This window comes from Ranitomeya imitator, chromosome 6, assembly GCF_032444005.1.
Source record: "Ranitomeya imitator isolate aRanImi1 chromosome 6, aRanImi1.pri, whole genome shotgun sequence".
Taxonomy (NCBI): domain Eukaryota; kingdom Metazoa; phylum Chordata; class Amphibia; order Anura; family Dendrobatidae; genus Ranitomeya; species Ranitomeya imitator.
Window position 1 is genome coordinate 64282381 of NC_091287.1, and position 12026 is coordinate 64294406.

Genomic DNA, 12026 nt, shown 5'->3' on the forward strand with positions numbered 1-12026 from the left:
TTGTATTTTTATTTATTTATTTTTAAATCAGATCATTTTTATTGATTTGATTTTATAATAATAATAATTTTTATTTATATAGCGCCAACATATTCCGCAGCGCTTTATGAACAATTACATACATTATACAATATAGTACAAACACAAACTTAACAAAAACAAGTTTAACCCTTAAAGTTTATATAGTCCTATACCTGCCAAGGTATTCCATGCTAAACAAAGTTATCAATTTTGTCCAAATGAAAATTTTCATAAAGACTGGTGACACGTTATTAAATACAGGGATTATACCAAAACTAGCATTGGTTGTATGTTCAATAGCATGTTTAAGAGCAGAAAATAATTGGTATCTATATGACCTCAACATACAATATTTAAAAAGCCGAAACAGCCGTCCGGTCTAGTAGTTATTCTGACTAGGTCCACAGATGTCACCCCAGGGGTGACTAGCCACCATTCCCATGTATTGATAAACTTTCTTATTAAGTTATATACGGTAAGTTTTTTGATCCCTGCCCAATCTCTCCTCATCCACCCTAACCCTCCTCTGCCCATTCCTCTTTTTACCCCCCTCCTCACCCCCTTGCACATATCCAGCAGCCGCCAAGCATTGATTAGCAATGAACTTCACCAATCAGCATTCGCGCCCGCAGACAAAGTACGCCTGCGCCGGAGCCGTGGCTGAAGATCAGAAGAGGACATCTTGGAATGAAGATGGGAGGCGCCGCAGCGGACCAGAGACGCCCATCCGACCGGACCAGCAGCGGGACCGCCCCTGGGTGAGTATAATATAACGTCTTTTTCTCCTCTTTCAGGTGGAGTCTGGCATGAGCCCCAAGGTATTTAGACAAGTGTTTTTTTTAACCAAAAGAAATGAAGGACAGCATCTAATCCAGGTGAAAAAACGCTTCTTTTATTGTGCCAAATGCGACGTTTTAACCACCAGAGAGAAACGTCGCATTTGGCACAATAAAAGGCGTTTTTTTCACCTAGATTAGATGCTGTCCTTCATTTCTTTTGGGTATGTACATCTCCATTTTGGTCCGCAGAACTAGGACGGGCATCGCATTACCAGTTGTGCCGTCAGCTACTCTGGAGTTTTGAAGCGTTTTTTTTTTTAAGTCTCTGTCTTCTGCTTTTCCCCCCATGCCCAGCACATGGTCACACTATATTCAAATGCACATGAATGGTTCCACGGAAAATATAGATAGTACACCGATACAATTATCCAGTTTCAGGGCTGCAAGGAAATAAATTATATGATTGGCGCATAGAATCATAACAGACACTCAAAATGCAAACAAATGAAAAAAACGGGAGGTTTTTTTTTTCTTAAAGAGAATCTGTCAGGATGTTTCTGCTACCCCATGTTTGAGCAGCATAATGTAGAGACAGAGACCCTGATTACAGCAATGTAACACTTACCAAGCAGTTTGCTGTAATTATGATAAAATCCACATTTCTCTGCTACAGATTTAGACGTTCTCCGAATGCTGCGCTCTGTATAAACTCGCCCACAGCACCGATAGGCAGCTTACTGCCTATGCACAGTGTACACAGAAAGCTGAAAATCAGTAGTGGGGGCAGAGTTATACAGAGCTCATGAATATGATTGACTACCTGGCAACCTCTAATGATATTGTGATTTTATCAAAACTACACAATGAAGCCTAGTAAGAGATACAGAGACCCTGATTCCAGTGATGCATCTATAATTTGCTGCCCTCACATTATTTATCAAAAACAGATTCCCTTTAAGCGATGCACATCAGGCACACAAACATAAGGCCCTACTCTTACTGATCGTTCACCCTCATGATCTCGTTAAATTTCAGTCATGATAAATAAAACCAAGAGCAGCAGTCGCACTGTGGGAATCCTCGCAGTGCATTAGACGCTCGCCACCAGCGATGTGTATGGAAAGCTGAAGGTCATGTTATGAGAATTCCAGCTTGTCCCGCACACCCACATGCTCTATTTATGTAGTCCTCAGCTCTTCACAGTGGTGACACCAAACTGCAGATCTTGTTTATTACAGGATTTCCTCTCGGATCACAAGAATGACACAAATATATTAAGATCATAAGGAATATTAAAAATCGCCAAGAAAAAACTCCCTGTAGCTCTTCTACATATGATCCTCGCTGCTGCGGTCCCGGGATAGATAGCCCAACCTCCTACTGTTTATGAAGAATGAGAAATTAAAGAATTTATTCATTTTGCAACATGCTACTTTTGGTCGATAAGAGTCTACAGGATCAGCTCATATGGCTAAACATACGGCTGTGAGGAGAACCCAACATATTGTGGCCTGGTATGAACAAACAACGCTGTTAACACAAGTCCCCGGACTATCAGCCGGACCAGGACCTGTCAGTCTTAACACAGATGAGAACATTCGGCCATTATACAATTGTGAGAATTAACCCACACGCTGCGTTTAAGCATAAATTTTTTTCTAAAAGTTTTCTGGCTAATATTAACATGAGCATTTAAGCGCTCAGCTTTTTAATATAAAGATTATATTCAGGAACGGAACATCAGATTAAGTACACCAATCTCATCAGGTCCAGGATGCACAGTATTGAATGTATACAGTTTGCTTTGTAATATCTGGTGAAAGAACCGCTTTAATTCTCATGGGTTGACAGACAGGGCACCTGCAGTTTTAAAATGATACAATCTCTAATATGTCTATATGTAGCAAATTGTCGTTAAAGCCCCATGTGCAAAGGGACAAAATACCTGCACAATTGTTTACTGTAATCGGAGTTCCATTAAATAGAGGTCCATAGAAGAAAATAATCTAGCTATGTAAGAAAAAAAAAAGTTCTATAAGCGACAATATTGGAGTAAAAACACTTCCTCCAGTGTCTGCATAGAGTACAGCAAAGTGTGTGTGTGTGTGTGTGTGTGTGTGTGTGTGTGTGTGTGTGTGTGTGTGTGTGTGTGTGTGTGTGTTATAGCTGCTCCAGTGAATAGGAAGCCATTAACAGTGAAGATCAAAGTCTACCATAGTCTTTATAGAGTGATGGATTAAAGGCCCCGTCACACACAGCGACGCTGCAGCGATACAGACAACGATCCGGATCGCTGCAGCGTCGCTGTTTGCTCGCTGGAGAGCTGTCACACAGACAGCTCTCCAGCGACCAACGATCCAGAGGTCCCCGGTAACCAGGGTAAACATCGGGTAACTAAGCGCAGGGCCGCGCTTAGTAACCTGATGTTTACCCTGGTTACCATTGTTAAAAAAAAAAAAAAAAAAAAAAACACTCTACATACTCACATTCTGATGTCTGTCACGTCCCCCGGCGTCAGCTTCCCTGCACTGTCAGCGCCAGCCATAAAACAGAGCACGGCGGTGACGTCACCGCTCTGCTTTACGGCCGGCGCTTACACAGTACAGGGAAGCGGACGCCGGGGGACGTGACACACATCAGAATGTGAGTATGCAGTGTTTTTTTTTTTATTTTTTACTTTTACAATGGTAACCAGGGTAAATATCGGGTTACTAAGCGTGGCCCTGCACTTAGTAACCCGATGTTTACCCTGGTTACCCGGGGACTTCGGCATCGTTGAAGACAGTTTCAACGATGCCGAAGTCTTTCCCCGGATTGTTGGTCGCTGGAGAGAGCTGTCTGTGTGACAGCTCCCCAGCGACCACACAACGACTTACCAACGATCACGGCCAGGTCGTATCGCTGGTCGTGATCGTTGGTAAATCGTTTAGTGTAACTGTACCTTAAAGGTACCACCACACTCAGCAACTTTGCAAAGAGAACGACAACAATCCGTGACATTGCAGCGTCCTGGATAGCGATCTCGTTGTGTTTGACACGCAGCAGCGATCTGGATCCCGCTGTGCCATCGCTGGTCGGAGCTAGAAGTCCAGAAATGTATTTAGTCGCCAGGTCGGCGTGTATCATCATGTTTGACATCAAAAGCAACGACGCCAGCAATGAGCATAGGGCCCCTAGATGTGTGTCGGATCGGTACACTCCGGCTGTTTGACATGGAGCCAACAACCAGCGAGAACGAGGAGTCACCGTTACGTCACTGGATCGCTCCTGCATTGTTCTGGAATTGCTGTGTTTGAAGTCTACAGCGACCTAAACAGCGACGCTCCAGCGATCTAGTTTAGGTCGGCTCGTTGTCTATATCGCTGCAGTGCTGCTGAGTGTGACGGTACCTTAAGGCTAGGTTCACATTGCGTTAGGGCAGTCCGTTTAGCGCATAGCGCTACGGACTGCGCTAACGCAACGTCCCAAAAGGGATCACGTTTGCCGATCCCGCTAGCGCAGATGCCCGATCTGCGCTAGCAAGGAACGGACCGCGAACGCTGCAAACAGCGTTCGAGGTCCGTCACTCAAATGACGGCACATCGCTAGCGCACGCCCAATGTGGGCGTGCGCTAGTGATGCGTTCGCCATTACAAGCAATGGCGGCGTTAACGGACTACATTACGCCGCGGTGTAACGTAATGCGTTTAAAAGGTTCACATAACGCAATGTGAACCTAGCCTTAGCTATGTGCACACGTTCAGGATTTCTTACAGAAATTTCCTGAGAAAAAACTGAAATTTCTGCAAGAAATCTACATGCGTTTTTTGCCGCTTTTTTTGTGTGGATTTTTCTGGATATTTCCCAATGCATTCTATAGTGGGAAATCCACAAAATTAATGAACATGCTGCGTTTACCGCGATATGTTTTTTTTCGCATTCTAAATGATGGGATGCTTAATGTATGCTTTTTTTTGCGGTTTTATAGCGAAAAAACGTGAAAAAAATGCGAAAAATCAGCAACGTGTGCACACAGCCTAAGGCCATGTTCACACGTTGCAGATTTCCCTGCGGATTTTTCTGCACTAAAAACCGCAGCTCTTGGCAGAAAACGCAGGTGCGTTTTTTGGTGCGTTTTTGTGCCTGTGTGTGTTTGCTAGGAAGTTTTTTTGCTAGGAAGTAAGGGTTAAAATGGCTGAAAATACCCTAACACTACCCCTAACCCTAGTTCTAACTGTAGTGGGAAAAAAAAAAATTTCTTTATTTTATTATTGTTACTACCTATGGGGGTAATAAAGGGGGGGGGGGGGGGTCATTTACTTTTTTTTAAAAATTTTGATCACTGGAACGAATCTGCCGGCCGATTCGGCGGGCGCACTGCGCATGTGCCCGCCATTTTGGAAGATGGCGGCACCCAGGGAGAAGACGGACGGATGGACGGACACCGGGAGGCCCGGTAAGTATAAGGGGGGGAGATGAGGGCACGGGGGGACATGGTGCCTCCACTGATTCCTGCCAATTTTGCGTTCAAAGTCAAATGGTGCTCCTTCCCTTCTGAGCTTTGCCATGAACCCAAACAGTAGCTTTTCCCCACATATGGGGTGTCAGTGTACTGACAGGAGAAATTGCACACCAAGTTTTGTGATCCATTTCCTCCTGATACCCTTGTGAAAAAAAACAAATTGGTTCCAAATTAAAAAAAAATAAAAAAAAATTGTGGAACAAAAAAGTAAAATGTTCATTTTTACCTTCCACATTGCTTTAGTTTTCTTGAAGCACCTGAAGAGTTAATTAACTTCTTGAATGTGCTTTTACGCACCTTGAGGGGTACAGTTTTTAGAATGGTGTCACTTTTGGGTATTCTGTTATGTTGACCCCCCAAACTCACTTCAAATGTGAGGTGGTCCCAAAAAAAAAAAAAAAAGGTTTTGTAAATTTTCTTGGAAACAAAAGATCGTTGGTCAAGTTTTAACCCTTACAACGTCCTAACGGAAAATGCTGCTGTACAAGTCTGGATGCTTTTTTTTTCCCCAACAGGACAGAAGAGATTTATACTGTGTGTAGTCAAGACACTAGGAGACAAAAGGAATCACTTATTTCTCACCACTGACTATATCCAAAGAATGTATAAAGGGGGAATAGACCATGCAGCACCCTCCACCTACCCCACATTCACAACAGGAGCTTCTCTAATTGCCGCAGCACATGCTACAGAAACGCCTTACTAAGAATTAAACGAAGGGCCGGAGTCACTCTTTATGACACTTATGAAGTTGACAGACTATAAATGCAGCAACGTAACTTTAATTTTATAATGGCGGTAACACTAATATAAGCCGTGTAACTGGTATGAAAACAAGACTTTATTATCATGATTAAGTCAAACCTGCAAGACAATGGAGAACCAATCCTATACACTCACTCCACTGTATCATGGATGCAGAAATGCAGATCATATAAACCTTCCCAGGACTAGACATACAGCCACTTTTATCCTCACGTATGTAATCATTTATACGATCCTAGGTGTGGCGTCTCACTTTAAGTTTCCATGTAGAAAGGCGTCTGCTCTTCCTGTCAGCCATCAGGAATTAGAAGAGTCTGTGTGATAAGTCAACTTATCTTCTGGGCATTACAGAGTACGTGATGCAAATCTGCAAATACCCCACGGTACAGTCAGCTCGTCAATAATAAGCAGCCGTTAGTACTCAATACATTAGAAGAACTACAGAATTGGACAGACTTGAGTTAAAGGGAATCAATCAATAAGATCAACCCTCCTAATAATAATCTTTATTTTTATATACAGTTTGCACACAATCATCGCTGTCCCCGATGGGGCTCACAATCTAAATTCCCTATCTGTAGGTCTTTGGAATGTGGGAGGAAACCGGAGAACCCGGAGGAAACCCACGCAAACACAGGGAGATAAAAACTCCTTGCAGATGTTGTCCTTGGTGGGATTTGAACCCAGGACTCCAGCGCTTATAAATTATTAAGAAGGTGAATAAAATAATACATTTATATCTGTGATGTCTTACTGCACAGAAATCTACACTTTCTTAAAGGGAGCCTGTCACCCCCTCAGGCGTTTGTAACTAAAAGAGCCACCTTGTGCAGCACTAATGTTGCATTCTGACAAGGTGGCTCTTTTAGTTATGCTCCCTGCACACGCTGAAATAAACACTTATAAAATGTGCCCCCTCATACCATGAAATCGTCCCAGGGCGGGTCTTTCCCCCTAATCAGACGCAACACAGCCGTCACTCCAGACCTGTGCGCGCCGCCTCCTCTTGCTTCATTAGCGTTCCCCGCGCCTGCTCTGTAAGTATTTTTTTCCGGGCATGCGCAGTTGTACTGCCTTTCGTACTTACAGGTCGGGAGTAAGGGCTGTGCTGCGTCTGATTTGGGGGGGAAAGACCCGCCCCCGGGATGATTTCACGGTATGAGGGGGCACATTTTATAAGCGTTTATTTCAGCATGTGCAGGGAGCATAACTAAAAGAGCCACCTTGTCAGAATGCAGCATTAGTGCTGCACAAGGTGGCTCTTTTAGTTACAAACGCCTGAGGGGGTGACAGGTTCCCTTTAATATCTAGATAACCTGTTAATATCTATCGGCCGGACATCAATCTCCCGGGGAATCTACTACCAGATTATTGTAAATGAAAGGGGGAGTTACCAGTGTGAGACATGTAGATCAAGAAAGCTGACTGTCAGTCATTACATGTCTCACGCTGATAACAGCCCATATCATTTAAAATAAGCTCTGGAGGCAGATTGTAAGGAAGGTCCATGTGCAGATGTCTCTGGAATAAGACAACAGAAAGCAGATAAGGGAATCATTTTATTCAGCTTCCTATAACCTGCATTGTCCATATAGACGACTTAAAGGGAATCTGTCAGTAGGATCAACCCTCCTAAATTCCCAATGAGCAAAGACGCAGCATCTTGCAGTTCCAGCAAAGCTTACGGGATTTATACAACCCCTGGCAAAAATTATGGAATCCCCGGCCTTGGAGGATGTTCATTCAGTTGTTTAATTTTGTAGAAATAAAGCAGATCACAGACATGGCACAAAACTAAAGTCATTTCAAATGGCAACTTTCTGGCTTTAAGAAACACTAAAAAAAATCAAGAACAAAAAATGTGGTAGTCAGTAATGGTTACTTTTTTTAACCACGCATAGGGTAAGAATTATGGAGTCACTCAATTATGAGGGAAAAAAATTATGGAATCATGAAAAACAAAAAAACAAAACAAAAAAAAAACAAAACACTCCAACACATCACTGGTATTTTGTTGCACCACCTCTGGCTTTTATTACAGCTTGCAGTCTCTGAGGCATGGACTTAATGAGTGTCACACAGGACTCTTCATCAATCTGACTCCAACTTTCTCTGATTGCTATCACCAGATCAGCTTTGCAGGTTGGAGCCTTGTCATGGACCATTTTCTTAAATTTCCACCAAAGATTTTCAATTGGATTGAGATCCGGACTATTTTCAGCCCATGACATTGACCTTATGTGTATTTTCAAGGAATGTTTTTACAGTTTTGCTTTATGGCAGGATGCATTATCATATTGAATAAGGATTTAATCATCCCCAAACATCCTTTCAATTGATGGGATAAGAAAAAAAAGTGTCCAAAATATCAACATAAACTTGTGCATTTATTGAAGAGTGCATTTACTGAAGATGTAATGACAGCCATCTCCCCAGTGCCTTTACCTGACATGCAGCCCCATATCATCAATGACTGGAAATTTGAATGTTCTCTTTAGGCAGTCATCTTTATAAATCTCATTGGAACGGCACCAAACAAAAGTTCCAGCATCATCACCTTGCCCAATGCAGATTCACAATTCATCACTGAATATGACTTTTGATGTACAAGAATAAACGTGTGCACAGCCATTTAGAGAGGTGCCAGAGTAGGTTCCAATACCATGAATAGCAGCAAAAAGCTTGGCACTCAGACTTAACTAAAGGTACCGTCACACATAGCGACGCTGCAGCGATACCGACAACGATCCGGATCGCTGCAGCGTCGCTGTTTGGTCGCTGGAGAGCTGTCACACAGACAGCTCTCCAGCGACCAACGATCCCGAGGTCCCCGGTAACCAGGGTAAACATCGGGTAACTAAGCGCAGGGCCGCGCTTAGTAACCCGATGTTTACCCTGGTTACCATCCTAAAAAGTAAAAAAACAAACGCTACATACTTACCTACAGCCGTCTGTCCTCGGCGCTCTGCTTCTCTGGTCTGGCTGTGAGCGCCGGGCAGCCAGAAAGCAGAGCGGTGACGTCACCGCTCTGCTTTCCAGCTGACCGACGCTCACAGCCAGAGCAGGAGGAGAGCAGAGCACAGCGCTGGAGGACAGACGGCTGTAGGTAAGTATGTAGTGTTTGTTTTTTTACTTTTAGGATGGTAACCAGGGTAAACATCGGGTTACTAAGCGCGGCCCTGCGCTTAGTTACCCGATGTTTACCCTGGTTACCAGCGAAGACATCGCTGAATCGGTGTCACACACGCCGATTCAGCGATGTCTACGGGGAGTCCAGCGACGAAATAAAGTTCTGGACTTTCTTCCCCGACCAGCGACAGCACAGCAGGGGCCTGATCGCTGCTGCCTGTCACACTGGACGATATCGCTAGCGAGGACGCTGCAACGTCACGGATCGCTAGCGATATCGTCTAGTGTGACAGTACCTTTAATCAGAAAGTGATTTAATGGTGTCTACGGTAAGTTACAGAAGAAACATTTCGGTCCTATAGCCGGACCTTCATCAGTCACAATATTTGATCGTGAACGGAAGCTAGTGGACCTGAAAGATTGTGGGTTTTCATTAGGGTCATGTATATAGGTGGACACAGCCAGTGTCTCAGGGGATGGCAGTATTGCCTTCTGTGGAATGGAGCCTGCGTGTCCTGGTTAGTGGAGGACGCGGTATCCACCGTCGCACGGACTTGCGGTGGGAAGAGGGTCCCAAACGTCCCAGTATGAAAGGACATTGCTCTATCCACAGTCTATACGAGTTGGGGGATCGCACAAGCTTACTACCACTCATTCAAGACAGACCCCCATCCTTTGAACGAGTGATAAAAAAATTTTAAAACTCAAGTACGGAGATAAAGTCACAAACAGAATGAGTAGAAATAAACGGAAGATTCTCCAGACACTTTACTAGATGCTTCAAGCCCTTTGACGGACAATTACAATGCCTAAACATGGGTTTATAAAATCCCAACTTTAGAAATGGGCTGCTGTTGCGATAACATTTACAAGCCATTCACTTACACTAAGGAACTTGCAAAAGAATTTAGAAGATTTAAAAAACAGCAGAGAAAGACCAACCAATACAATGGAGAATGAAAAAAAAAAAAAAAGAAAAATAATCAAACTTTCTGCAATCAAGCACTGGGGCAAAGTCATACAACTGCAGCCGCAATTTCTCTTTAGTATTATGCCCACAATTCTTGGCTAGATCAAAGGGCAACTAAAGCGCCAGAGGCAAAAACCATGTTATTAGGGTCATGAGACCCATGGTGCGGGCAGCAATTACAGCCATATAACCTGAACACAGTTCAGGACAGGAGGCAAAAAACTGACCTCCTAGTACACTGGGTGTACGGTAGTTTGGACGAGCAATAGAGTACACGATGTGGGAACATAATAGCAGCCATATCAAATAGAGAATAATAGGCCCTCGCATAAAGAATCAAGGTGTACATGCCTTATATTTGTCACAAACAATAACGAAAGGAAAAACACGGCTGTCTGAACCCTCCTTGGTAATGACTGATATTCATTGAAAGCTATTTTAACAGTGCAAGAAAGTCCAAGCCAAGATAGAGTGTCATTAACCTGAGGACATGATAAACTGAAACGTCACGCACTTCACATCTAATCAGCTCATTGGATTTCATGGTTACAGGCCAATAGAATCAACAGCAACAAGCAAGAAACAATCATCCTACCAATAAGACCAGAAATCCAGAAGGCTACATGCTTGCACACTGCATGACCTGCTCTCATTCTCTCTCAGGCACAAGCTGTGATCCATGTATAATAAATCATAAGTGTAAAATAGATTATAAATCATGCCATGTACGAGACAGCAGACAGCCAAACATCTTCACTCGCTGCCCTATTAACAGGCCACTCTGCTCCCATGAGCAGGTCTGACATTTCCATGGTGGGAGAACAGAACCTGTCCACTCAGGGTTGCCATAGTCAGGGACTTGAGGAGTTGTCAGCTTTTAGATGTTTGGTAATTGAATCTTTGCTCCATGTAGGTGGCAGGAGATTTGGAAATAATATCTTAAACGGATGAAGAATGCGAGTCATCACCTATCCTGTGAATAGGTGATAGCTTGCTGATCGCTGGTGCCCTGGACTAAAGGTACCTTCACACATAACGATATTGTTAACGATATCGTTGCTATTTGTGACGTAGCAACGATATCGTTAATGAAATCGTTATGTGTGACAGCGACCAACGATCAGGCCCCTGCTGGGAGATCGTTGGTCGCTGAATAAAGTCCAGAACTTTATTTCGTCGCTGGACTCCCTGGAGACATCGCTGGATCGGCGTGTGTAACACCGATCCAGCGATGTCTTCACTGGTAACCAGGGTAAACATCGGGTAACTAAGCGCAGGGCCGCGCTTAGTAACCCGATGTTTACCCTGGTTACCATGCTAAAAGTAAAAAAAAACAAACACTACATACTTACCTACCGCCGTCTGTCCTCCAGCGCTGTGCTCTGCTCTCCTCCTGTACTGGCTGTGACGTCACCGCTCTGCTTTCCGGCTCCCAGACAGTACAGGAGGAGAGCAGAGAAGCAGAGCGCAGCGCTGGAGGACAGACGGCGGTAGGTAAGTATCTAGTGTTTGTTTTTTTTTACTTTTAGCATGGTATCCAGGGTAAACATCGGGTTACTAAGCGCGGCCCTGCGCTTAGTTACCCGATGTTTACCCTGGTTATCGGCATCGTTGGTCGCTGGAGAGCGGTCTGTGTGACAGCTCTCCAGCGACCAAACAGCGACGCTGCAGCGATCCGGATCGTTGTCGGTATCGCTGCAGCGTCGCTAAATGTGAAGGGGCCTTAACCCCTTTCCAAAGCAATTATGGTCCTGCTAGTCTATAGGACTACTGGACACAGTCAAGGACAGCATTGGGCTCTCCGGCAGTCCTATAAACAGAACCAGCAGTCTATTCAGACTACTCCAAAGCCTTTAGGTAC

General features: G+C 44.1%; 1 protein-coding gene across 1 annotated transcript in view; it reads right to left on the reverse strand.

The window, feature by feature from the left end:
* Positions 1-12026, reverse strand: part of DNAJB6 (DnaJ heat shock protein family (Hsp40) member B6) — a 133141-nt gene that overhangs the window by 95857 nt on the left and 25258 nt on the right. The window lies entirely within an intron of this gene.